At 41.7% G+C, this 24082-nt stretch overlaps 1 pseudogene; it reads right to left on the reverse strand.

Moving 5' to 3' along the window:
* The window catches only part of LOC135530892 (transmembrane channel-like protein 3), a 30535-nt pseudogene extending 12836 nt beyond the window's left edge, over nucleotides 1-17699 (reverse strand).
* Nucleotides 17700-24082: the final 6383 nt, after the last annotated feature.

The following is a 24082-nucleotide window of genomic DNA, read 5'->3' on the forward strand; positions in this document are numbered from 1 at the left end:
AGGAATTTACACAACGTTTCCACACATTGTAAACAAATTGGTTAAAGTGAACATAGAATTGAAGTATGTGAGAGAGTGTGTTATATCTCTCACTGGAGTTTTTCTGGCAATGTGACTTGAGGATGAACTCTGGGTCCTAGTTCCATCTACTGTCTATGTTGTATCTGATGTCTGAAAGCTCAACAGCAAAGACCAATATCATATGTCAGAAGAGAAGAATACGTTCCGAGCCGTGGTGGAGTGGGTTAACACTCCCATCAATAAGCACGTTTTCCTAGGGTGGCAGGTATCCTAGCGGGTAAGAGTGTTGGGTCAGTAACTGAAAGGTCACTGGTTCGGATCCCCGAGTTGACTTGGGGAATAAAACTGTCGGTGTTTCCCTTGAGAAGGACCTTTGACCCTAATTCCATGGGATAAGAGTGTCTGATAAATTACAAACATGTCAATGTAAAATGCCTCCCCACTGGAGACCAGGGTTTAAACAATGTGAAAGGTTGAGTGGAACTCCACTGTCGTATAAAAATAAAGAATAGATGAAGTGACAAATCCAGTAGAATGTGACATACCAGATCATTCCTTGGTTATATATCAGGTGGAGGACGTTCTCAGCTATCTTGAATTCCCCATACTCAGGCTGCCAGGTGGGAAACAGAAAGGGTGACATTAATTAAACCTTGAATTCCCCATACTCAGGCTGCCAGGTGGGAAACAGAAAGGGTGACATTAATTAAACCTTCAATTCCCCATACTCAGGCTGCCAGGTGGGAAACAGAAAGGGTGACATTAATTAAACCTTCAATTCCCCATACTCAGGCTGCCAGGTGGGAAACAGAAAGGGTGACATTAATTAAACCTTCAATTCCCCATACTCAGGCTGCCAGGTGGGAAACAGAAAGGGTGGCATTAATTAAACCTTGAATTCCCCATACTCAGGCTGCCAGGTGGGAAACAGAAAGGGTGACATTAATTAAACCTTGAATTCCCCATACTCAGGCTGCCAGGTGGGAAACAGAAAGGGTGACATTAATTAAACCTTCAATTCCCCATACTCAGGCTGCCAGGTGGGAAACAGAAAGGATGACATTATTTAAACCTTCAATTCCCCATACTCAGGCTGCCAGGTGGGAAACAGAAAGGGTGACATTAATTAAACCTTGAATTCCCCATACTCAGGCTGCCAGGTGGGAAACAGAAAGGGTGACATTAATTAAACCTTGAATTCCCCATACTCAGGCTGCCAGGTGGGAAACAGAAAGGGTGACATTAATTAAACCTTCAATTCCCCATACTCAGGCTGCCAGGTGGGAAACAGAAAGGGTGACATTAATTAAACCTTGAATTCCCCATACTCAGGCTGCCAGGTGGGAAACAGAAAGGGTGACATTAATTAAACCTTGAATTCCCATACTCAGGCTGCCAGGTGGGAAACAGAAAGGGTGACATTAATTAAACCTTGAATTCCCCATACTCAGGCTGCCAGGTGGGAAACAGAAAGGGTGACATTAATTAAACCTTGAATTCCCCATACTCAGGCTGCCAGGTGGGAAACAGAAAGGGTGACATTAATTAAACCTTGAATTCCCCATACTCAGGCTGCCAGGTGGGAAACAGAAATGGTGACATTAATTAAACCTTGAATTCCCCATACTCAGGCTGCCAGGTGGGAAACAGAAAGGGTGACATTAATTAAACCTTGAATTCCCCATACTCAGGCTGCCAGGTGGGAAACAGAAAGGGTGACATTAATTAAACCTTCAATTCCCCATACTCAGGCTGCCAGGTGGGAAACAGAAAGGGTGACATTAATTAAACCTTGAATTCCCCATACTCAGGCTGCCAGGTGGGAAACAGAAAGGGTGACATTAATTAAACCTTCAATTCCCCATACTCAGGCTGCCAGGTGGGAAACAGAAAGGGTGACATTAATTAAACCTTGAATTCCCCATACTCAGGCTGCCAGGTGGAAACAGAAAGGGTGACATTAATTAAACCTTCAATTCCCCATACTCAGGCTGCCAGGTGGGAAACAGAAAGGATGACATTATTTAAACCTTCAATTCCCCATACTCAGGCTGCCAGGTGGGAAACAGAAAGGGTGACATTAATTAAACCTTCAATTCCCCATACTCAGGCTGCCAGGTGGGAAACAGAAAGGGTGACATTAATTAAACCTTGAATTCCCCATACTCAGGCTGCCAGGTGGGAAACAGAAAGGGTGACATTAATTAAACCTTCAATTCCCCATACTCAGGCTGCCAGGTGGGAAACAGAAAGGGTGACATTAATTAAACCTTGAATTCCCCATACTCAGGCTGCCAGGTGGAAACAGAAAGGGTGACATTAATTAAACCTTGAATTCCCATACTCAGGCTGCCAGGTGGGAAACAGAAAGGGTGACATTAATTAAACCTTCAATTCCCCATACTCAGGCTGCCAGGTGGGAAACAGAAAGGGTGACATTAATTAAACCTTGAATTCCCCATACTCAGGCTGCCAGGTGGGAAACAGAAAGGGTGACATTAATTAAACCTTCAATTCCCCATACTCAGGCTGCCAGGTGGGAAACAGAAAGGGTGACATTAATTAAACCTTCAATTCCCCATACTCAGGCTGCCAGGTAGGAAACAGAAAGGGTGACATTAATTAAACCTTGAATTCCCCATACTCAGGCTGCCAGGTGGGAAACAGAAAGGGTGACATTAATTAAACCTTCAATTCCCCATACTCAGGCAGCCAGGTGTGAAACAGAAAGGGTGACATTAATTAAACCTTCAATTCCACATACTCAGGCTGCCAGGTGAGAAACAGAAAGGGTGACATTAATTAAACCTTCAATTCCCCATACTCAGGCTGCCAGGTGGGAAACAGAAAGGGTGACATTAATTAAACCTTGAATTACTTCATCAAATATATTGATGACGAAGTCAAATGTCTTAACATAAAGTGGACTCCTGATAGATACAACAGCTTGGGCCTGCCGTGATGGCGTGGACTAAACCACAACGTTACCAGGAGCAATTCAAAAGCATGTCATTCAAAAGCATGTGACTTGCAAACCGTACTGCACTTCAACATAGTTTGCACTTATCCAGACGTCAACTGTAATCAGACGATAACGACACAGTCACAATCACCCTTGGGTTCAAACAGTATTTGTTTTCTTTCAAATCTTTGAGCTTGCCTGGAGTACCATATGGGCAGTATTTGCACTTTCGGGACTATTCTATTGCACCAAGCAAGCTCAGTTAAGCACAGCTAGACTATTTGAAAGTAAACAAATACTTTTTGAATGGAGGTTGAGTACGTACAAACTTGCTCTCCAGGTCCCAGCAGCAGCAGTCACTCAGATACCTGACCACCAGCCCTCTGATGAAGTCTATCAACAGGATACTGGCCACCGTGAAGATCATATCGATGATAGACAGCTTCAACATCTCCTACAATACAACACATAGAAACATGTGAGCATAAAGAAACGTACTGTTACTGTTACTGTCTGGTAACTATCTGTCTTTAAGGCAACTCTGGTCATTCTGTAATGACGAGCTAACACCTACTAGCACTGATGTCACTGTCAGCTTTATTGAGGGAAGTTTTACTTGGAGTGACTGTGACATGTGATTGTTTTACAGACCTTATTTGAATGTAAGTCGCTCTGGATAAGAGCGCCTGCTAAATTAACAAAATGCATACTGTATGTCTTTCAGAAAAACTCATTACATTTGTCCTAACTGCACAAAACTCATTGGAAATGGATCACCAAGCTATACTTTTCAGACCTGGGTTCTTGCACTTTTGGGGACTTCACTATTGGTTGAAAGCTCGATCAAGCATTTGAAAATATAAAAACATATAATTTGAACCCAGGTCTGCTAATTATATGATGTCATTTTCCTGTTGAGAATATCCACTCCTGAGACGACGATACACGATATAACCTCCTATTGATCTGCACCAAGAACAAGTCATCTGTTTTTCATCCTTGGCCTAGTGACAGCTTCATTACCTGAACGTCTGCCTGGGTACGTTTCAATCCATACTCAATCTATTGTTTAGGGGGAAACAATCACAGGACAAGGCATTTTCATTTTTCTTGTCGGGCATAATGTCTTTAAGAGGTATTAAGGATAACTGTCTGAGGGATGAGACTGTTGATTATTAGGTCTGTGTACAGACAGAATGATCTGTAATAGTTATAGGTGCTTATCGTACACACAGAGTGCTTAGGCTGACATGGTTGAACTACTCCAGTGTTATGTTTCATAATAGATTACTGCGACAGTAGTAATACACATTTCCTTTGTACAATAGACAAAGATCTATTCTAGGGGACTTTTATTTTGAAGACTCCTTGTGAATGATGCTGAATGTATGTGTTATGGATGTTGTTATAAATTATACAGAAAGGTGTTATGAATGATACCTCAGCATTCATAAAGGTGTTGTGAATGATACCACAGCATTCATAAAGGTGTTGTGAATGATACCACAGCATTCATAAATGTGTTGCGAATGATACCACAGCATTCATAAAGGTGTTGTGAATGATACTTCAGCATTCATAAAGGTGTTGTGAATGATACCACAGCATTCATAAAGGTGTTGTGAATAATACCACAGCATTCATAACAGTGTTGTGAATGATACTTCAGCATTCATAAAGGTGTTATGAATGATACCACATCATTCATAAAGGTGTTATGAATGATACCACAGCATTCATCAAGGTGTTATGAATGATACCACATCATTCATAAAGGTGTTATGAATGATACCACAGCACTCATAAAGGTGTTATGAATGATACCACAGCATTCATAAAGGTGTTGTGAATGATACTTCAGCATTCATAAAGGTGTTGTGAATGATACTTCAGCATTCATAAAGGTGTTGTGAATGATACCACAGCATTCATAATGGTGTTGTGAATGATACCACAGCATTCATAAAGGTGTTATGAATGATACCACAGCATTCATAAGGTGTTGTGAATGATACCACAGAATTCATAAAGGGTGAATGATACAGCATTCATAAAGGTGTTGTGAATGATACCACAGCATTCATAAAGGTGTTGTGAATGATACCACATCATTCATAAAGGTGTTATGAATGATACCACAGCATTCATAAAGGTGTTATGAATGATACCACGTCATTCATAAAGGTGTTGTGAATGATACCACAGCATTCATAAAGGTGTTGTGAATGATACCACAGCATTCATAAAGGTGTTATGAATGATACCACATAATTCATAAAGGTGTTATGAATGATACCACAGCATTCATAAAGGTGTTGTGAATGATACCACAGCATTCATAAAGGTGTTATGAATGATACCACATCATTCATAAAGGTGAGAATGCACAGCATTCATAAAGGTGTTATGAATGATACCACAGCATTCATAAAGGTGTTGTGAATGATACCACAGCATTCATAAAGGTGTTGTGAATGATACCACAGCATTCATAAAGGTGTTATGAATGATACCACAGCATTCATAAAGGTGTTATGAATGATACCACATCATTTATAAAGGTGTTGTGAATGATACCACAGCATTCATAAAGGTGTTGTGAATGATACCACAGCATTCATAAAGGTGTTGTGAATGATACCACAGCATTCATAAAGGTGTTGTGAATGATACCACAGCACTCATAAAGGTGTTATGAATGATACCACAGCATTCATAACGGTGTTGTGAATGATACTTCAGCATTCATAAAGGTGTTGTGAATGATACCACAACATTCATAAAGGTGTTGTGAATAATACCACAGCATTCATAACGGTGTTGTGAATGATCTGCACATTCATAAAGGTGTTATGAATGATACCACAGCATTCATAAAGGTGTTATGAATGATACCACAGCATTCATAAAGGTGTTATGAATGATACCACAGCATTCATAAGGTGTTGTGAATGATACCACAGAATTCATAAAGGTGTTATGAATGATAGCACAGCATTCATAAAGGTGTTGTGAATGATACCACAGCATTCATAAAGGTGTTGTGAATGATACCACATCATTCATAAAGGTGTTATGAATGATACCACAGCATTCATAAAGGTGTTGTGAATGATACTTCAGCATTCATAAAGGTGTTGTGAATGATACTACAGCATTCATAAAGGTGTTGTGAATAATACCACAGCATTCATAACGGTGTTGTGAATGATACCACAGCATTCATAACGGTGTTGTGAATGATACAGCATTCATAAGGTGTTGTGAATGATACCACAGAATTCATAAAGGTGTTATGAATGATAGCACAGCATTCATAAAGGTGTTGTGAATGATACCACAGCATTCATAAAGGTGTTGTGAATGATACCACATCATTCATAACGGTGTTATGAATGATACCACAGCATTCATAAAGGTGTTATGAATGATACCACATCATTCATAAAGGTGTTATGAATGATACCACAGCATTCATAAAGGTGTTGTGAATGATACCACAGCATTCATAAAGGTGTTATGAATGATACCACATCATTCATAAAGGTGAGAATGATACCACAGCATTCATAAAGGTGTTATGAATGATACCACAGCATTCATAAAGGTGTTGTGAATGATACCACAGCATTCATAAAGGTGTTATGAATGATACCACAGCATTCATAAAGGTGTTATGAATGATACCACATCATTTATAAAGGTGTTGTGAATGATACCACAGCATTCATAAAGGTGTTGTGAATGATACCACAGCATTCATAAAGGTGTTGTGAATGATACACAGCATTCATAAAGGTGTTATGAATGATACCACAGCATTCATAAGGTGTTGTGAATGATACCACAGAATTCATAAAGGTGTTATGAATGATAGCACAGCATTCATAAAGGTGTTGTGAATGATACAGCATTCATAAAGGTGTTGTGAATGATACCACATCATTCATAAAGGTGTTATGAATGATACCACAGCATTCATAAAGGTGTTATGAATGATACCACATCATTCATAAAGGTGTTATGAATGATACCACAGCATTCATAAAGGTGTTGTGAATGATACCACAGCATTCATAAAGGTGTTATGAATGATACCACATCATTCATAAGGTGGTGAGAATGATACCACAGCATTCATAAAGGTGTTATGAATGATACCACAGCATTCATAAAGGTGTTGTGAATGATACCACAGCATTCATAAAGGTGTTATGAATGATACCACAGCATTCATAAAGGTGTTATGAATGATACCACATCATTTATAAAGGTGTTGTGAATGATACCACAGCATTCATAAAGGTGTTGTGAATGATACCACAGCATTCATAAAGGTGTTGTGAATGATACCACAGCATTCATAAAGGTGTTGTGAATGATACCACAGCACCCATAAAGTTGTTGTGAATGATACCACAGCATTCATAAAGGTGTTATGAATGATACCACAGCATTCATAAAGGTGTTATGAATGATACCACAGCATTCATAAAGGTGTTGTGAATGATACCACAGCATTCATAAAAGTGTTATGAATGATACCACATCATTCATAAAGGTGTTGTGAATGATACCACAGCATTCATAAAGGTGTTGTGAATGATACCACAGCATTCATAAAGGTGTTATGAATGATACCACAGCATTCATAAAGGTGTTGTGAATGATACCACAGCATTCATAAAGGTGTTGTGAATGATATCACAGCATTCATAAAGGTGTTGTGAATGATACCACAGCATTAATAAAGGTGTTGTGAATGATACCACAGCACTCATAAAGGTGTTATGAATGATACAACATCACCCATAAAGGTGTTGTGAATGATACCACAGCATTCATAAAGGTGTTATGAATGATACCACAGCATTCATAAAGGTGTTGTGAATGATACCACAACATTCATAAAGGTGTTATGAAGGATACCACAGCATTCATAAAGGTGTTGTGAATGATACCACAGCATTCATAAAGGTGTTATGAAGGATACCACAGCACCCATAAAGGTGTTATGAATGATTTCATGAAAATGGTATGAATGCCTTACAGTTGAAGTCGGAAGTTTATAATACACCTTAGCCAAATACATTTAAACTCAGTTTTTCACAATTCCTGACATTTAATCCTAGTACAAATTCCCTGTCTTAGGTCATGTTAGGATCACCATTTTATTTTAAGAATGTGAATTGTCAGAATAATAGTAGAGAGAATGATTTATTTCAGCTTTCATTTCTTTCATCACATTCCCAGTGGGTCAGAAGTTTACAGAAGTTCACAATTAGTATTTGGTAGCATTGCCTTTAAATTGTTTAACTTGGGTCAAACGTTTTGGGTAACCTTCCACAAGCTTCCCACAATAAGTTGGGTGAATTTTGGCCCATTCCTCCTGACAGAGTTGGTGGAACTGAGTAAGGTTTGTTTTCCTCCTTGCCTGCTTTTTCAGTTATGCCGACAAATGTTCTATAGGATTGAGGTCAGGACTTTGTGATGGCCACTCCAATACCTTGACACCTTAAGCCATTTTGCCACAACTTTGGAAGTATGCTTTGGGTCATTGTCCATTTGGAAGACCTATTTGCGACCAAGCTTTAACTTCCTGACTGATGTCTTGAGATGTTGCTTCAATATATCCACATAATTTTCCGTCCTCATGATGATCTATTTTGTGAAGTGTCCCCATGTGCAGTTGCAAACCTTAGTTTGGTTTTGGATCAGTGGCTTCTTCCTTGCTGAGTGGCCTTTCAGGTTATGTCAGTATAGGACTCGTTTTACTGTGGATACAGATACTTTTGTAAAGGTTACCTCCAGCATCTTCACAAGGTCCTTTGCTGTTGTTCTGGGAATGATTTGAACTTTTCACAACAAAGTACTTTCATCTCTAGGTGACAGAACGCGTCTCCTTAATGAGCGGTATGATGGCTGCGTGGTCCCATGGTGTTTATACTTGTGTACTATTATTTGTACAGATGAACGTGGTACCTTCAGGCGTTTGGAAATTGCTCCCAAGGATGAACCAGACTTGTGGAGGTCTACAATATTTTTCTAAGGTCTTGGCTGATTTCTTTTGATTTTACCATGATGTCAAGCAAAGTGGCACTGAGTTTGAAGGTAGGCTTTGAAATACATCCACAGGTACACCTCCAATTGACTCAAATGAAGTCAATTAGCCTATCAGAGGCTTCTAAAGCCATGACATAATTTTCTGGAATTTTCCAAGCTGTTTAAAGGCACAGTCAACTTAGTGTATGTAAACTTCTGACCCACTGGAATTGTGATACAGTGAATTATAAGTGAAATAATCTGTCAGTAAGCAATTGTTGGAAAAAGTAGATGTCCTAACCGACTTGCCAAAACTATAGTTTGTTAACAAGAAATTTGTGGAGTGGTTGAAAAATAGTTTTAATGACTCCAACCTAACTGTATGTACACTTCCAACTTCAACTGTATGTAGTCATGTACATTGTCAGGTTGATGATGAAGTGTCCCTGTAACAGTTCTACTCTGGCCGATGCAAAAGGTCTCGACCTTCACGGAACAGTTGTTAGTACACTTTCTCTGTAAAGGGTTGCTCAATTAACGTTAAGAGATGAATGAATGGACAAATGGACAGATTAACGAATTAATTCATTAAGAAATGAATGGACAAATATATGAAGGAACAAATGAACGAATAGACAAATTTACAAATGAGCGAATGAACGAATGACAAGGAATGAACTTCTGCACCTGTCCAACGTAGGTCTCCCAGCACTCGTCCGGTTTCTTCTGCTTGTTCTGCTCAAACATCCCAGTGTGGTTGTACAGGGTTGCCATGGTGACCTTGCTGGTGCTGATGCTGGTGTTGACATCCAGCACCATGGCAATGGTCGCTATGGTGCTGTTGTGGTTTTCAGAGATGGAGATGTCGGATACGAGGGTGGAGAGGCTCGTCTCCCCCGGCTGGGAGATGGTCGCCATGAATGCCGTGGAGTCAGACAAGTTCCCCGAAACCACAGAGGCAGCGGCCTGGAAATAATCCATCAGAACTATTGATGATCAATCAACCAATCAACCAGTCAGTCTGTCTATCCATCCATCAGTCAATCAGAGCTTTAAATGTATGAACATTTCCATCATTTCATTCCTTTGTTTTCTAAACCCTCCACACATTTACAGATCAAGATTGTTGTTAACAGTAGCATCCAGGCTGCATCACATCCAGGCGTGATCGGGAGTCCATAAGGCGCCGTCTGGGGTAGGCCGTCATTGTAAATAAGAATTTGTTCTTAACTGACTTGCCTAGTTAACTAAAGTTTTAAAAAATCTAATAATAATTTTTAAAAAGCATTGACATTAACATCAGCAATAACAGTAACATTTATTTATTGATTGGGGTCTACGGCACAATATGTCCTAATGTCCACATTAGGAACGCCTCAATCTCAGCAGGACTACTTACAGCTGCAGCAGCTGACGCCATACTCATACTGTTGACCTTGTCCAGAAGGGCAATGATGAGGCTGTACAGGTTACCCAGATACAACACCAGGACTCTGTGGCGAGGAGACAAAACATTCACTGCATTACAAAAGAAAGAAAACAAGCTAAAATCAAGTTAGTAGCAACATTAACAAACAGTACAGCTGCGGTGTAGTTACATGTCAAAATATGAATCCAATTTCATCGATACTCTACTGTATCTGTGAAACGCAATGTTAAGTGTGAAGAAGTGAGATTTGAGGTGCTGCCAGAGTCAGACCTGGCCAGCTGGAAGCGGAGGGAGGTCCTGGGATGGTACATCTCCAGCTGAGCCACCAGCTCAAAGGCAGACGGGGCAATCATGGTGATGAGGGACACCACCACACTCACCTGGGACAGGAAACAGGATATGACATCATGTTATAAAATAGACACCTTCATATATGCCTGATGACATCATAAGGAGTCATTGTATCAGGACCTTCTCTTCTCTTTTTCACTAATATATGGAGGCATCGGAGGAGCAAGCAGTTAGGAGCTAGAGGCTGTCCAACTCAGAATTCCAAGTCGGAAACTCTGGCATCTTTCTAGAGCTTTGACTTTCCGACCTGAAGATCACTGATGTCATGATTTGACCTGTTTTCTTCTCCAGAGTTCCCAGTTGTCTTGAAAACACTATCAGTCCAGGCAGTGACATCAGGGTAGTGGAAACAGTTATCTTATCAAAGCCCTACAGACATCCATTATCCTGAACTGAACTAAATGATCAGCTGTCATGCACAGATGGTGATACATGTGGCTGGTGATAGCAGTCTCCCTATTGGTCTCCAGGTTCACATTAACGCCTTTATTACAGCATCCTGACAGGAAATGATGCGAGAGAAACACAAGGCACGATGTAATTGAAGTCTTGTCACATTAGTCTTGGTCAACAGGGAAATCAAGTGCCCAAAATGAGATACAGTAGCCATAATCCATCAACCAAGTTAAACACAATCTTGTCAGGTTTCCTGGACTCAGAGTAAGCCTACTTACAAAACATTAAGAACAGCTGCTCTTTCCATGACATAGACTGACCTGGTGAATACAGGTTAAAGCTATGATCCCTTACTGATGTCACTTGTTAAATCCACTTAAATCAGTGTACATGAAGGGGAAGGATTTTTAAGCACTGAGAAAATTGAGACATTGATTGCGTATGTGTGTCATTCAGAGGTTGAATGGGCAAGACAAAACATTTAAGTAGCTTTGAACGGAGTATGGTAGTAGGTGCCAGGTCGCACCGGTTTGTGACAAGAACTGCAACGCTGCTGGGTTTTTCACACTCAACAGTTTCCCATGTGTATCAAGAATGGCCCACCACCCGAAGAACATCCAGCCAACTGTGGGAAGTATTGGTGTCAACATGGGCCAGCATCCCTGTGGAACACTTTCTTGTAGAGTCCATGCCCCAATGAACTGAGGCTGTACCTTAAAGGGGACACAGGGCAGGTGTTCCTAATGTTTGGTATACTCAGTGTATACTGTAGCTAGCTACCTCATTCTTCTCCCATAGTGTTAGCTCTGGCTTCTCCAGCTCTAGTTTCTGGGAGCGGTCCACCACAAAGTAGATTATATAAATGCTGCCAGCCAGAGAGAGAAGGACCAGGATGTTGGCTAGGATACGCAGACTGATCAGGACTGCTCTGGAAGACAGAGAGAGAAACAGTAGTTCAATAAATCAAATGTATTTACAGTGCCTTCAGAAAGTATTCATATCTCTTGACTTATTCCACATTTGGTTGTGTTACAGCCTGAATTCAAAATGGATTCAATAAAACATTCTCTCACCCATCTACACACAATACTCCATAATGACAAAGTGAAATACAGAAGTATCTCATTTACATAAGAATTCACACCCTGAGTCAATATTTTGTAGAAACAGTGTCTCAAAGAGCTTTCCACACCTGGATTGTACAACATTTGCCCATTATTATTTTCAAAATGATGTGAGCTCTAATTGGTTGTTTATCATTGCTAGACTGTTACGCCTGCTCCCGCTTCCCTCTCTGGCGCTCGAGGGGCGCCAGGCTGTCCTTCATTATACACACCTGTCACCATCATTACGTGCATCATCACTCATTGGACTCACCTGGACTCCTTCACGTTGTTGATTGTCCCCTCTATATCGGTCTGTTCCTCTGTATTGTCCCCTCTATATCTGTCTGTTCCTCAGTATTGTCCCCTCTATATCTGTCTGTTCCTCAGTATTGTCCCCTCTATATCTGTCTGTTCCTCAGTATTGTCCCCTATATCTCTCTGTTCCTCAGTATTGTCCCCTCTATATCTGTCCGTTCCTCGGTATTGTCCCCTCTATATCTGTCTATTCCTCAGTATTGTCCCCTCTATATCTGTCCGTTCCTCGGTATTGTCCCCTTTATATCTGTCCGTTCCTCAGTATTGTCCCCTTTATATCTGTCTGTTCCTCGGTATTGTCCCCTCTATATCTGTCTGTTCCTCAGTATTGTCCCCTCTATATCTGTCTGTTCCTCAGTATTGTCCCCTCTATATCTGTCTGTTCCTCAGTATTGTCCCCTCTATATCTGTCTGTTCCTCAGTATTGTCCCTCTACATCTGTCCGTTCCTCGGTATTGTCCCCTTTATATCTGTCTGTTCCTCAGTATTGTCCCCTCTATATCTGTCCGTTCCTCAGTATTGTCCCCTCTATATCTGTCTGTTCCTCAGTATTGTCCCCTCTACATCTGTCCGTTCCTCGGTATTGTCCCCTTTATATCTGTCCGTTCCTCAATATTGTCCCCTCTATATCTGTCCGTTCCTCAGTATTGTCCCCTCTACATCTGTCCGTTCCTCAGTATTGTCCCCTTTATATCTGTCCGTTCCTCAGTATTGTCCCCTCTATATCTGTCCGTTCCTCAGTATTGTCCCCTCTATATCTGTCTGTTCCTCAGTATTGTCCCCTCTATATCTGTCCGTTCCTCAGTATTGTCCCCTCTATATCTGTCCGTTCCTCGGTATTGTCCCCTCTATATCTGTCTGTTCCTCAGTATTGTCCCCTCTATATCTGTCCGTTCCTCAGTATTGTCCCCTCTATATCTGTCCGTTCCTCGGTATTGTCCCCTCTATATCTGTCCGTTCCTCGGTATTGTCCCCTCTATATCTGTCCGTTCCTCAGTATTGTCCCCTCTACATCTGTCCGTTCCTCAGTATTGTCCCCTTTATATCAAACCAATCAGTAGAACTTTAGGTTGAAATCTCCCATTGAAACTACAATTTAGATACAGTACAGTGCATGCATCCACCTAGGATTAGCTCCAGTTAGAATAGACATTAACTCAAATGGACTGAGAGAAGTGGCAACATAGTGTGGTTGAGAGGGTCAGGCGTGTGAACGAACGTTCCCTGAGGTATTAATCCCTCTATAATGTCTACTCAGGTCTGATGATGCTCTGGCAGGGGTGATTTAGAGCCAGTCATCTCTGACAGTAAAAGGCTGTTAGATGAGTTACGCCACTAGGAAGTGTCGGCCTGTGTGTGGGGTAGCAATGGACTGGGAGCGAGACAGTAAATCAGTCCTTTCTGAGACCAGTGGAGAACGCAGGTAGAAGAGGCTCAAAAGCAACCAGGGGATAGCAAAACATAGACTTTTATACAGTTTTTCCCCTATATGCAAAATCATGGCTGCCACTGGAAAAAAATGTAGATGTGTAGATGTATGCGCCAGGAAGAGCCCCTCCCCACAGGAAGACCCCCTTCTTGCAGGGAGACACCAGAAAGAACCCCCGCCCCACTAGACCACATTCACGCACCCCTCCCTCATTTGTACATCCATGACTCCAGTAGGCTAGACCCCTAAATCAAAGAGCATTATCAATGAATGTGGTACAGTCCTGGATTCTACCAATCAGAATAACACAAGATGGGTCTCCGAGTGGCACAGTGGTCTAAGGCATGTTATGGGGACCAGATGCTCAATCTAGCCCGGCCCGATACGCGGAGCTGGAATATACCGCACCGGGCCATGCACCCGCACTGGAGACACCAACCGTGTTCCCTCATAACGCGGCTCCTTTCTCCGGCTGCCTCTGCTCCTTCTAAGTGCCTCCACCTGTTCCCATGGGAGGCGATCTCTTCCAGCCAGGATTTCCTCCCATGTGTAGCACCCTTGCCATCCAAAACATCCTCCCATGTCCATTCCTCCTTTTGTTGCTCCTGCTGCACGCTGTTGCTTCTCCTGCGGCTCCTGCCTGTTGACACGTCGCTTGGTCCTGTTGTGGTGGGTGATTCTGTTACGGTCTTCTTCTAACTCCTCTTCTGACGGAAGAGGTGGCAAGGATCGGACCAAAATGCAGCGTGTAGATTACGATTCATGTTTAATGACAAACACACTAAACACAACACTACAAAACAATAAAGGTAATGAACGTAGCAAAACCGAAACAGCCTATACTCGTGTAAACTAACACAGAACAAGGACATCAGGACACTAAGGACATAAGGACAATCACCCACGAAACACTCAATGAATATGGCTGCCTAAATGGTTCCCAATCAGAGACAACGATAAACACCTGCCTCTTGATTGAGAACCACTCCAGACAGCCATAGACTATGCTAGATACCCCACTAAGCCACAAACCCAATACCTAACAAAACTCCAAGACAAACACACCACAATAAACCCATGTCACACCCTGGCCTGACCAAATAAATGAAGACAAACACAATATACTTCGACCAGGCGTGACAACTAGAACCAAAGAATTTGATCATATTACTCCAGTGCTAGCCTCCCTACACTGGCTTCCTGTCAAAGGCAAGGGCTGATTTCAAGGTTTTACTGCTAAACTACAAAGCATTACATGGGCTTGCTCCTACCTATCTCTCTGATTTGGTCCTGCCGTACATACCTACACGTACGCTACGGTCACAAGACGCATGAGCCTCCCAATTGTCCCTAGAATTTATAAGCAAACAGCTGGAGGCAGGGCTTTCTCCTATAGAGCTCAATTTTTATGGAATGATAGTGCCTACCCATGTAAGAGACGCAAACTCGGTCTCAACCTTTAAGTCTCTACTGAAGACTCATCTCTTCAGTGGGTCATATGATTGAGTGTAGACTGGCCCAGGAGTGGGAAGGTGAACGGAAAGGCTCTGGAGCAACAAACCGCCCTTGCTGTCTCTGCCTGGCCGGTTCCCCTCTTTCCACTGGGTTTCTCTGCCTCTAACCCTATTACAGGGTCTGAGTCACTGGCTTACAGGGGCTCTTTCATACCGTCCCTAGGAGGGGTGCGTCACTTGAGTGGGTTTAGTCACTAATGTGATCTTCCTGTTTGGGTTGGCGCCCCCCTTGGGTTGTGCTGTGGCGGAGATCTTTGTGGGCTATACTCGGCCTTGTCTCAGGATGGTAAGTTGGTGGTTGAAGATATCCCTCTAGTGGTGTGGGGCTGTGCTTTGGCAAAGTGGGTGGGGTTATATCCTTCCTGTTTGGCCCTGTCCGGGGGTGTCCTCAGATGGGGCCACAGTGTCTCCTGACCCCTCCTGTCTCAGCCTCCAGTATTTATGCTGCAGTAGTTTATGTGTCGGGGGCTAGGGTCAGTTTGTTATATCTGGAGTACTTCTCATGTCCTATTCGGTGTCCTGTGTGAATTTAAGTGTGCTCTCTCTAATTCTCTCTTTCTCTCTGTCTTTCTCTCTCTCGGAGGACCTGAGCCCTAGGACCATGCCTCAGGACTACCTGACATGATGACTCCTTGCTGTCACCAGTCCACTCGCCGTGCTGCTGCTCCAGTTTCAACTGTTCTGCCTTATTATTATTGGCCATGATGGTCATTTATGAACATTTGAACATCTTGGCCATGTTCTGTTATAATCTCCACCCGGCACAGCCAGAAGAGGACTGGGTACCCCTCATAGCCTGGTTCCTCTCTAGGTTTCTTCCTTGGTTTTGGCCTTTCTAGGGAGTTTTTCCTAGCCACACGTGCTTCTACACCTGCATTGCTTCCTGTTTGGTGTTTTAGGTTGGGTTTCTGTACAGCACTTTGAGATATCAGCTGATGTACGAAGGGCTTTATAAATAGATGTGATTTGATGTGATTTGATTAACGGGTCCAGGGTGTCAGCAACTCTCAGGAAAACAATATCATTGTGTGATGCTAACAGCCACCCTCTCAAAGGACAAGAGAATAAACATACTTACAGACTAGTATCCTTCTTTTTCTCCTGCTCCTCAACAATGGCCTCCTACAGAAAGGAGCAAGGAATTAGCATTGATTAATGTCATCCATCTTCTGTAACTACATATTTGCTGCAATCTTGTCCATCTATCTGTAGAAAAATACATTGTAAATCTCAATGAGACAAAACTTTTAAAAATAAAGTTTAAATAAGGATAAAGGAAGAAAAAAACTATATATTGTATCAAGCATCTAAGGATTTCAACTGAGCTTATTGAAACAGAGGAATCTACTTTTACATTTTGCTGACTGTACAGGGAAACTCAACAGGCAGGTTAAAGGTCTCTCTTGTTTAGACGTAGAATCCAGATTATAGATCAGCCCTCAGGAAAATCAGCAGTAATTCATTGGTACATTGACTTCTACTCTACAGAGTGCTGTGTGTGAATGAAAGAAGTTGGGATCGTTGGAAATCAAATCTGAGGAGTGGAGTGGTGTAGTGTTTCTCAATGGCTCAGTGCAGATGAAGGAGAGGAGACTAGGAAAGGAAAACAGTTAGGATGATTGAGCGTGCATCACAAATGTGTTACATGGCTTCCTCTTTCCATCTCCTCCATTTGTGATGATTTGAAACCACAGGATAAGTGAAAGCAGGAGATGAGTAGAGGAGGGCCATTTAGACTATTGAGGGTGACATTTTCGTAGTGCAAAAATAATTGTGCAAAGTGCAAAAATGACTATACAACAAATTTTATTCTGGCAGCGTGATTACACTTTAAACTTGACTTCAACAATGTACATCATAAAGAGGCAACTATTGATGTATTTCTCAGTTTACATGTAACGCCGTAGAATTATTTTCAAATGAAATCAGTGCAAGATGAGGTTTACAGAAATGTGGCCCTGAGTCTTGCACCATGTGTCTCTCTCACCCTGATGTTGTTGACGATAGCGGCTCCCTTGCTCTCTGCAGCCTCAGGGTTCCCTATGAGGTAGTCCCAGGCACAGAACACTCTCCAGCAGAAGGTGAAGTTCTCATCAGAGGCGCTGGCGAGGCTCAGACGGGAGTTCTTAGCCATCCTGAGGGAAAAGGTTAATAAATAACACAAAATGCCATCGATTAGCGACAGGTCATTGTGTTCCGAATAAGAGAAATATAATCACTACGGTGGTGGTTACAATGTGATAGCCACGGTGCCAAAACAGAGGAGAGGTTTGACCATATAATCACTACAGTAGTGGTTACAATGTGATAGTCACGGTACCAAAACAGAGGAGAGGTTTGACCATATAATCACTACAGTAGTGGTTACAATGTGATAGCCACGGTACCAAAACAGAGGAGAGGTTTGACCATATAATCACTACAGTAGTGGTTACAATGTGATAGCCACGGTACCAAAACAGAGGAGAGGTTTGACCATATAATCACTACAGTAGTGGTTACAATGTGATAGCCACGGTACCAAAACAGAGGAGAGGTTTGACCATATAATCACTACAGTAGTGGTTACAATGTGATAGCCACGGTACCAAAACAGAGGAGAGGTTTGACCATATAATCACTACAGTAGTGGTTACAATGTGATAGTCACGGTACCAAAACAGAGGAGAGGTTTGACCATATAATCACTACAGTAGTGGTTACAATGTGATAGCCACGGTACCAAAACAGAGGAGAGGTTTGACCATATAATCACTACAGTAGTGGTTACAATGTGATAGCCACGGTACCAAAACAGAGGAGAGGTTTGACCATATAATCACTACAGTAGTGGTTACAATGTGATAGCCACGGTACCAAAACAGAGGAGAGGTTTGACCATATAATCACTACAGTAGTGGTTACAATGTGATAAGCCACGGTACCAAAACAGAGGAGAGGTTTGACCATATAATCACTACAGTAGTGGTTACAATGTGATAGCCATGGTACCAAAACAGAGGAGAGGTTTGACCATATAATCACTACAGTAGTGGTTACAATGTGATAGCCACGGTACCAAAACAGAGGAGAGGTTTGACCATATAATCACTACAGTGTGGTTACAATGTGATAGCCACGGTACCAAAACAGAGGAGAGGTTTGACCATATAATCACTACAGTAGTAGTTACAATGTGATAGCCACGGTACCAAAACAGAGGAGAGGTTTGACCATATAATCACTACAGTGTGGTTACAATGTGATAGCCACGGTACCAAAACAGAGGAGAGGTTTGACCATATAATCACTACAGTAGTGGTTACAATGTGATAGCCACGGTACCAAAACAGAGGAGAGGTTTGACCATATAATCACTACAGTAGTGGTTACAATGTGATAGCCACGGTACCAAAACAGAGGAGAGGTTTGACCATATAATCACTACAGTAGTGGTTACAATGTGATAGCCACGGTACCAAAACAGAGGAGAGGTTTGACCATATAATCACTACAGTAGTGGTTACAATGTGATAGCCACGGTACCAAAACAGAGGAGAGGTTTGACCATATAATCACTACAGTAGTGGTTACAATGTGATAGCCACGGTACCAAAACAGAGGAGAGGTTTGACCATATAATCACTACAGTAGTGGTTACAATGTGATAGCCACGGTACCAAAACAGAGGAGAGGTTTGACCATATAATCACTACAGTAGTGGTTACAATGTGATAGCCACGGTACCAAAACAGAGGAGAGGTTTGACCATATAATCACTACAGTAGTGGTTACAATGTGATAGCCACGGTACCAAAACAGAGGAGAGGTTTGACCATATAATCACTACAGTAGTGGTTACAATGTGATAGCCACGGTACCAAAACAGAGGAGAGGTTTGACCATATAATCACTACAGTAGTGGTTACAATGTGATAGCCACGGTACCAAAACAGAGGAGAGGTTTGACCATATAATCACTATAGTAGTGGTTACAATGTGATAGCCACGGTGCCAAAACAGAGGAGAGGTTTGACCATATAATCACTACAGTAGTGGTTACAATGTGATAGCCACGGTACCAAAACAGAGGAGAGGTTTGACCATATAATCACTACAGTAGTGGTTACAATGTGATAGCCACAGTACCAAAACAGAGGAGAGGTTTGACCATATAATCACTACAGTAGTGGTTACAATGTGATAGCCATGGTACCAAAACAGAGGAGAGGTTTGACCATATAATCACTACAGTAGTGGTTACAATGTGATAGCCACGGTACCAAAACGGGAGGAGAGGTTTGACCATATAATCACTACAGTGTGGTTACAATGTGATAGCCACGGTACCAAAACAGAGGAGAGGTTTGACCATATAATCACTACAGTAGTAGTTACAATGTGATAGCCACGGTACCAAAACAGAGGAGAGGTTTGACCATATAATCACTACAGTAGTGGTTACAATGTGATAGCACGGTACCAAAACAGAGGAGAGGTTTGACCATATAATCACTACAGTAGTGGTTACAATGTGATAGCCACGGTACCAAAACAGAGGAGAGGTTTGACCATATAATCACTACAGTAGTGGTTACAATGTGATAGCCACGGTACCAAAACAGAGGAGAGGTTTGACCATATAATCACTATAGTAGTGGTTACAATGTGATAGCCACGGTACCAAAACAGAGGAGAGGTTTGACCATATAATCACTACAGTAGTGGTTACAATGTGATAGCCACGGTACCAAAACAGAGGAGAGGTTTGACCATATAATCACTACAATAGTGGTTACAATGTGATAGCCACGGTACCAAAACAGAGGAGAGGTTTGACCATATAATCACTACAGTAGTGGTTACAATGTGATAGCCATGGTACCAAAACAGAGGAGAGGTTTGACCATATAATCACTACAGTAGTGGTTACAATGTGATAACCACGGTACCAAAACAGAGGAGAGGTTTGACCATATAATCACTACAGTAGTGGTTACAATGTGATAGCCACAAAACCAAAACAGAGGAGAGGTTTGACCATATAATCACTACAGTAGTGGTTACAATGTGATAGCCACGGTACCAAAACAGAGGAGAGGTTTGACCATATAATCACTACAGTAGTGGTTACAATGTGATAGCCACGGTACCAAAACAGAGGAGAGGTTTGACCATATAATCACTACAGTAGTGGTTACAATGTGATAGCCACGGTACCAAAACAGAGGAGAGGTTTGACCATATAATCACTACAGTAGTGGTTACAATGTGATAGCCACGGTACCAAAACAGAGGAGAGGTTTGACCATATAATCACTACAGTAGTGGTTACAATGTGATAGCCACGGTACCAAAACAGAGGAGAGGTTTGACCATATAATCACTACAGTAGTGGTTACAATGTGATAGCCACGGTACCAAAACAGAGGAGAGGTTTGACCATATAATCACTACAGTAGTGGTTACAATGTGATAGCCACGGTACCAAAACAGAGGAGAGGTTTGACCATATAATCACTACAGTAGTGGTTACAATGTGATAGCCACGGTACCAAAACAGAGGAGAGGTTTGACCATATAATCACTACAGTAGTGGTTACAATGTGATATACAGTACCAAAACAGAGGAGAGGTTTGACCATATAATCACTATAGTAGTGGTTACAATGTGATAGCCACGGTACCAAAACAGAGGAGAGGTTTGACCATATAATCACTACAGTAGTAGTTACAATGTGATAACCACGGTACCAAAACAGAGGAGAGGTTTGACCATATAATCACTACAGTAGTGGTTACAATGTGATAGCCACAGTACCAAAACAGAGGAGAGGTTTGACCATATAATCACTACAGTAGTGGTTACAATGTGATAGCCATGGTACCAAAACAGAGGAGAGGTTTGACCATATAATCACTACAGTAGTGGTTACAATGTGATAGCCACGGTACCAAAAACGGAGGAGAGGTTTGACCATATAATCACTACAGTGTGGTTACAATACCAAAACAGAGGGAGGTTTGATATCCACGGTACCAAAACAGAGGAGAGGTTTGACCATATAATCACTACAGTAGTAGTTACAATGTGATAGCCACGGTACCAAAACAGAGGAGAGGTTTGACCATATAATCACTACAGTAGTGGTTACAATGTGATATACGGTACCAAAACAGAGGAGAAGTTTGACCATATAATCACTACAGTAGTGGTTACAATGTGATAGCCACGGTACCAAAACAGAGGAGAGGTTTGACCATATAATCACTACAGTAGTGGTTACAATGTGATAGCCACGGTACCAAAACAGAGGAGAGGTTTGACCATATAATCACTACAGTAGTGGTTACAATGTGATAATACGGTACTTAAAACAGAGGAGAGGTTTGACCATATAATCACTACAGTAGTGGTTACAATGTGATATAGGTACCACGGTGACCAAAACAGAGGAGAGGTTTGACCATATAATCACTACAGTAGTGGTTACAATGTGATAGCCACGGTACCAAAACAGAGGAGAGGTTTGACCATATAATCACTACAGTAGTGGTTACAATGTGATAGCCACGGTACCAAAACAGAGGAGAGGTTTGACCATATAATCACTACAGTAGTGGTTACAATGTGATAGCCACGGTACCAAAACAGAGGAGAGGTTTGACCATATAATCACTACAGTAGTGGTTACAATGTGATAACCACGGTACCAAAACAGAGGAGAGGTTTGACCATATAATCACTACAGTAGTGGTTACAATGTGATAGCCACGGTACCAAAACAGAGGAGAGGTTTGACCATATAATCACTACAGTAGTGGTTACAATGTGATAGCCACGGTACCAAAACAGAGGAAGGTTTGACCATATAATCACTATAGTAGTGGTTACAATGTGATAACCAGGTACCAAAACAGAGGAGAGGTTTGACCATATAATCACTACAGTAGTGGTTACAATGTGATAACCACGGTACCAAAACAGAGGAGAGGTTTGACCATATAATCACTACAGTAGTGGTTACAATATGATAACCACGGTACCAAAACAGAGGAGAGGTTTGACCATATAATCACTACAGTGTGGTTACAATGTGATAGCCACGGTACCAAAACAGAGGAGAGGTTTGACCATATAATCACTACAGTGTGGTTACAATGTGATAGCACGGTACCAAAACAGAGGAGAGGTTTGACCATATAATCACTATAGTAGTGGTTACAATGTGATAGCCACGGTACCAAAACAGAGAGAGGTTTGACCATATAATCACTACAGTAGTGGTTACAATGTGATAACCCACGGTACCAAAACAGAGGAGAGGTTTGACCATATAATCACTACAGTGTGGTTACAATGTGATAGCCACGGTACCAAAACAGAGGAGAGGTTTGACCATATAATCACTACAGTAGTGGTTACAATGTGATAGCCACGGTACCAAAACAGAGGAGAGGTTTGACCATATAATCACTACAGTAGTGGTTACAATGTGATAGCCCACGGTACCAAAACAGAGGAGAAGTTTGACCATATAATCACTACAGTAGTGGTTACAATGTGATAACCACGGTACCAAAACAGAGGGAGGTTTGACCATATAATCACTACAGTAGTGGTTACAATGTGATAATACAGTACCAAAACAGAGGAGAGGTTTGACCATATAATCACTACAGTAGTGGTTACAATGTGATAGCCCAACCACGGTACCAAAACAGAGGAGAGGTTTGACCATATAATCACTACAGTAGTGGTTTCAATGTGATACCCACGGTACCAAAACAGAGGAGAGGTTTGACCATATAATCACTACAGTGTGGTTACAATGTAATGATATGCCACGGTACCAAAACAGAGGAGAGGTTTGACCATATAATCACTATAGTAGTGACCATATTACAATGTGTTACAATGTAATGTACGGTACCAAAACAGAGGAGAGGTTTGACCATATAATCACTACAGTGTGGTTACAATGTGATAGCGGTACCAAAACAGAGGAGAGGTTTGACCATATAATCACTACAGTGTGGTTACAATGTGATAGCCATGGTACCAAAACAGAGGAGAGGTTTGACCATATAATCACTACAGTGTGGTTACAATGTGATAGCCACGGTACCAAAACAGAGGAGAGGTTTGACCATATAATCACTATAGTAGTGGTTACAATGTGATAACCCACGGTACCAAAACAGAGGAGAGGTATGACCATATAATCACTACAGTAGTGGTTACGATGTGATAACCACGGTACCAAAACAGAGGAGGGTATGACCATATAATCACTACAGTAGTGGTTACAATGTGATAGCCACGGTACCAAAACAGAGGAAGGTTTGACATATAATCACTACAGTAGTGGTTACAATGTGATAGCCACGGTACCAAAACAGAGGAGAGGTTTGACCATATAATCACTACAGTAGTGGTTGTCCTGATGATACGGTACCAAAACGTTTGTAATCCAAAACAGAGCAAAACAGAGAGGTTTGACCATATAATCACTACAGTAGTGGTTACAATGTGAT

This window comes from Oncorhynchus masou, unplaced genomic scaffold, assembly GCF_036934945.1.
Source record: "Oncorhynchus masou masou isolate Uvic2021 unplaced genomic scaffold, UVic_Omas_1.1 unplaced_scaffold_1453, whole genome shotgun sequence".
NCBI classification, from domain to species: domain Eukaryota; kingdom Metazoa; phylum Chordata; class Actinopteri; order Salmoniformes; family Salmonidae; genus Oncorhynchus; species Oncorhynchus masou.